Raw genomic sequence first — 6,204 nt, 5'->3', positions numbered from 1 at the left:
AAACACTGACATCTGCGTGATGTCTAAGATGGATGGTCCCACACATTCTCAACTCATTTCAAACCGCTTTGATCCGCATGACCTCTGCCTATCGCCTGTCATTACATGTAAACATTTTTCAAGTGAGAGCCAAGACTTTGTACGGTTATGTATTCATTATGAGAAACAGAACATGCAAGCAGGCAGTGGCCAGACTGAATGTAAAAAATAGAATTCTGGGGGCGCCTGGGTGGCTCAGCTGGTTGAGCGTCTGACTTCGGCTCAGGTCACGAACTCAAGGTCAGTGAGTTCGAGCCCCGCATCGGGCTCTGTGCTGACAGCTCGGAGCCTGGAACCTGCTTTGCATTCTGTGTCTCCCTCTTTCTCTGCCCCTCCCCGACTCACGCTCTGTCCTCTGAATCTCAAAAAAATGAATAAACGTTAAAAACAATTTTTTAATTAAAAAAAAAATAGAATTCTGACCCACAATCTCCAGCAACCAGCCCAGGAAACCAACCCACCGTCTACCGTCTACACTAACCAGCCCAGGAGGCCAGGCTGCTATCTGTAAGTCAGACTGTAGGAAGCAAAGCCACCATCTCTTGCTAGAGAGAAGGCCAAAGGCCAGTCCAGAAGGCCAAACTTTTGTTAACAGTTGGTTCCGAATGAGCAGGACTCAATTAATCGCTGCCAACCCCCCTAATTTTTGTCCTTTCTGCCAACTGGGGACCAAGAAGACAAAGCCAAGAACACATCCCTAACAATCCCATAAGATGTCTCTAAATTCCAGTTGGCCCACATCCAGCCTTCCCGAGCCAACAGCATGCAGTCCGGGCACACCTTAACCCTCCCTTATTTCTCCGGCAACTTTCCTTCTCTGCCTGCCCCGGAGCCTCTGCCAAAATGCAAGGAAGTCGGTTCCCCACCACCTGGGTCTTGGCAAACTCTGAATAAATAGCCTTCGCGTGTTCTCATTTGGTTGGTCTTTGTTTATTTCCAGAGAGCTGAAGGACACAGAGGGAAGCCACAGCCAACTGAACCTTGGGGAGACGTAAGCATTTCATGAAAAGTGACGCGGGCAAGACCCAGTAGGGTATGTATCCAGTCTATATACAATGGTTGCTGCCTGTATGTGTTCTCAGGTCATGTATGTATTCCACAATTATGTAAAAGGACCATGTGGCCTCAGTGATGGCCACGAGTGCTGTAGGCAAGAGGGAGCCCTCGAGGAATTTTTGAGCCGAGACGCATCCTGGTCTGTGCCCTAAACACATCATGGAATAAGCAAAGACAGAGTTCGTCAACCGGGCTTCCTTAAAGTGGATTGCACAGGAGCTCTAGACCAGATTCTGCCCCGTGGCGGAGACATTCCCTATACCAAGGTGCATTCCCATTGCCCTTGGAGAGTGGCTTTCCTTCCTGATCACGAAGGATCGTGGCACCCCGGACAGGTCCTTGTGTGGCCGTGGGGTAAAGCTGTAGCAGCGGCCGGGCACAGTCATGGTTATTTAATTAGCATGATAGCCTTCCATCAGGAAGCCAAGGGGCACATTCACAGCTGAGAATCCCCTCCTAATTGCCGGGCATGGGAGACCCATCATTGCTTTGATGGGCCTGTGGCTTGCTCTTTTGACCTCCAACATCTGGCCTTGCTGGAGCCATGGAAATGATTCCCAGTCTGGGTAAGACAAATCCCAGGAATGAGACTCTGGCCAGAACATTTGGCCAGACTTTTTAAATTTCATGAGGAAAGGGAAATGCAAGCCCTGCAATCCTGGAGCTTCTGCAAGCACGACCCCCAGAAAACCCTGATCTCAAGTAAGTCAGCCCGAGGTCCCAAGGGTGAGCCGAGCTCCAATGCTTAGTAACAGGGGACCCTGACTGTGCAAGTGCCTTATCCTCTCTGCCCCTCCATTTCCCCCTTTGTGAAAAGGGCATAACGTGAGCGTCTGCCTCTCAACGTTGTGTGAAAAGATGCATTTGAAGGGCTTGGCAGTATGCCCAACCCACAGCAAACTCTGACAACTTTAACACCTACTCCTCAAGCTCCAATGGCACCTAGAGTGTGTCCCCGAGGCGAGACCTGCACTTGCCCAGTGCCAACCCCTTAGACCCATGCAGGTCGACAGCACTGCCTCTTGGCCTTTTTATTCATTGTCACCTTCCTGTAGGCTCTTCTTCCTAATTTCCACCCTCGCCCATGACATTGTAATAGCCCATGAAGTTTTGAATGTATACTGCATAGATACATAGATACAGATACAGATATAGATACAGATGCAGATACAGATACAGATATAGATACAAATATAGATACAGATACAGATATAGATACATAGATATAGATACAGACGCAGATATAGATACAAATATAGATACAGATACAGATATAGATACAAATATAGATACAGATATATAGATACAGATACAGATATAGATACATAGATATAGATACAGATACAGATATAGATATAGATACAAATATAGATACAGATATAGATACATAGATATAGATACAGATACAGATATAGATATAGATACAAATATAGATACAGATACAGAGATAGATACATAGATATAGATACAGATGCAGATATAGATACAAATATAGATACGGATACAGATATAGATACAAATATAGATACAGATATATAGATACAGATACAGATATAGGTACATAGATATAGATACAGATACAGATATAGATATGGATACAAATATAGATACAGATACAGAGATAGATACATAGATATAGATACAGATGCAGATATAGATACAAATATAGATACGGATACAGATATAGATACAAATATAGATACAGATATAGATATAGATACAGATACAGATATAGATAAATAGATATAGATACAGATACAGATATAGATATATGGATACAGATACAGATATAGATACAGATATAGATATATAGATACAGATATAGATATATAGATACAGATACAGATATAGATATATAGATATAGGTACAAATATAGATACAGATACAGATATAGATATATAGATATAGATACAGATACACATATAGATACAGATACAGATATAGATACAAATATAGATACAGATATAGATACAAATATAGATACAGATATAGATATCTAGATACAGATATAGATTCAGGTATAGACATAGATATAGATAGATTTGATATAGAAGATATATAGATATAGATATAGATATAGATATAGATATAGATATAGATATAATCTGTTTCTGTACCAGAAGCCATGAACCAATGGCAATAGCCAAGAGCCAATTTTCTGAGTAGAGATAAAATCTTACCCACATGTTTTATTCATTATCCCGCCCATCAGGAAGTGAGCAAAGGTTCACTGTATATGTATGTATCTATACAAAGTATATGCAGGGAGCACCTGGGTGGCTCTGTCGGTTAAGTGCCCAACTTCAGCTCAGGTCATGATCTCATGCTTTGTGGGCTTGAGCCCCACATCTGGGTCTGTGCTGACAGCGCAGAGCCTGACCTCCTCCCTCTCCCCGCCCCCCCCCCCTCTCTCTCTTTCTCCGACCCTCCCCTGCTCACAGTCTGTCTCTCTATAAAATAAATAAACATTAAAAAACTATTTTTAAAAAAGGTATATACACACATACATAGACTATGGTGAGTTGTACATAACATATCTATATTCCGCATAGTCAGTAAACGAATTAGTATTAAAAGAAATAAAGCGTCTCTGAATTTTTTAAATGAGCCAATTTTCACTCATGTCAAGAATGCATGATCTCGACATGAATGAAGCAAAAAAAAATATGAAATTCCACATGTCTTCGTTTAAAATTCAACCTTTGATTCCAAAATATTTCCCTTCCCGTGCATTGGTGCATGTGTGTGTGCGTGTGCGTGTGTGTGTGTAAGCATGACATGGCTGGGACAGATGATAGTAATTGTCTTTGGCACGTGGGCTTGTATGTGCTTGTGCATTTGGGTAGTTGCTTAATTGATGGACTTAATCAGCAAGATAAAAAGTGGGCAACAGACTTTGGTTCCCAGAATCGTGTTTTCCCTTCTGGGAAATCAGAAATCCAGGCCCCTCTTTGCACACCACTCCCGAGGGCTCCAAAGACTTGCCTCCCATCCACTCTTAACGTTCTTGGATGCTGCAGGTCTCTCCAACTCCCGGTGGGTCGAGCTGGATCCACTGGGCAGGATGCCCACTGCTGCCCTCGGGAAGCAGAAGGGCTCGGCATTACTGGGCACAGCTAGCACCTGGCCTTGTGCTTGGCCAGTGAGGGTAGGTGGACAGGGCAACAGTTCTGATAACCCCGGGAGCTCAGAGTCCGGCAAAGGTGACCCATCCTTCCCAGCTTCCCCACACATTACACTGAGCACCGAGGATTTACTTCCTGGGAAACGAGGTCCAGTCCCGGCAGATTTTTCTCGGCAACGGGAGACTTCCCCTGGAATTCTGATAAAATTCTCCATGTTGTTATACTAAATGTGTAAAAGCAAAAAATAAAAATTAGGGGCGCCTGGGTGACTCAGTCAGGTGGGCACCCGGCTTCAGCTCAGGTCATGATCTCATGGTTCATGGGTTTGAACCTGGAGTCAGGCTCTGTGCTGACAGCTCAGAGCCTGGAGCCTGCTTCAGTTTCAGAATCTCCCTCTCTCTCTGCCCCTCCCCTGCTCACTTGCTCTCTGTCTCTCTCTCTCTCAAAAATAAATACATTTTTAAAAATTAAAAATTAAAATTAGCAAAGAAAAAAAGCTTAAAAAGCCAAGGGCTTCCTAGTGGCCAAAGCAAAGAGAGAAACTCTGTGAGTTGCAAGATTCCCAGTTTCCTTGGATAAAAATCTACTGAAGACTGAAGAGAAACGTCGCCTCTCTCTATTCCCAAGAGAAATTCTTCCTCTTGCAGGCTCTGCAGAGAAGAGCCCAGCTGATGTTGTAGGGGCTCTAAATCCACACCCTTCCATCAAATTTAGCAGTGTGCTCCTTAGGGATACTTTCTGGGGCCTCCTGCATTAAAACCCATGTATCATTCAGTGAAAAGAACAGTTGTAACTGCCAAAATCTGGAACCACCCAAACATCCTGGGGGGGGGGGGCGTAGATAAATAATCCGTGCCCCACCCATTCCCTGGAACACTGCTTGCACGTGGAAAGGAATGATATTGGTGCGTATCGTAACTCAGGGCCGGGGTGTGGGGGTATCTCACAGGCCTTCTTGCTGAGGGAAGAAAGGCTGGTCTCAAGCCAGCTCCTGCTGTAGAATTCCATCTGTGGAATGATCTCAAAATGACAGAACTCTGAGACAGAGAATGCATGAATGGTGGCCCGGCATCCATCCTGAATGGTCCTGGGTGTGCAACCATAGCTGGGTAGCAGAAAGGGCCTCCTTCGTGGTGATGGAGAAGTTCCGCATCTTGGTTACAGCGGTGGGGGTGTGAATCTACATGTGGGAGAAAATTGCATAGAGCTACACACACACACACACACACACACAGTAGGTCTGCAGTCCAGTTAGCAGTATTGTACTGTACAGCTACCTGGGATGTCACCCCTGGCGGAAGCTTCCAGTAAAGGTGACGGGACGCTGTGTCCTTTTTTACTTTTATTTGTTTGCAAGTTCCTGTGAGCCTATAATTATTCCCAAATACAAAGGAAAACAAGCCAGTGGCTCTTATGCGCCGTCCTACCTGTGCCCCGAGTTCTGCAGCTCGGAGACATGGCTGGGCTTGAAGGTGAAGCCTTCTGCTGGGTCAGCACGCCGTCCCCGCCCCTCCTCTAGCCTGATTCACAGAAGTGCACGGGGGGATGCGTGGGGGTGAGCAGCTCCCAGGGCAGGCTGAGCTGTGATTCTGAAGTCCTCTTTGATCCCGCACTTTGGGTCTGTTACCACTTAAGCTGCCTGTGTTTAAACTCTCCCCGCGTGATCTCCAAGCCTTTCATCCAGGTCCTTTGATGAGTCAGTGCTGGTCACTTGCTAATCCGGCTGAGGCTCCGGCTTCCCAGCAGGTTTTCTTCTGCCTCCACATCATTTCCTTTGTGGCTGACCCTTTGCTCAGCCCAGAGGCCAGGATGCGGCCCTGGGAGCCGCGGGAGTGCTGACCGCTGCTATCCACCCCAAGACCTGTGACTCAATGGGCATCACTGCAGAATCCTTTGAAATTGGAGTTCTGGAAAAATCGTAGTAGGTGGTCCCTTCTGAGGGCGTCTGCGGCCAGGGAACACAGAGTTTAACGGGCCAGCAGG

This window comes from Panthera leo, chromosome E3 (assembly GCF_018350215.1).
Source record: "Panthera leo isolate Ple1 chromosome E3, P.leo_Ple1_pat1.1, whole genome shotgun sequence".
Classification (NCBI taxonomy): Eukaryota; Metazoa; Chordata; class Mammalia; order Carnivora; family Felidae; genus Panthera; species Panthera leo.
The sequence above is the reverse complement of the archived record's forward strand: the minus strand, read 5'-3'. Positions refer to the sequence as shown.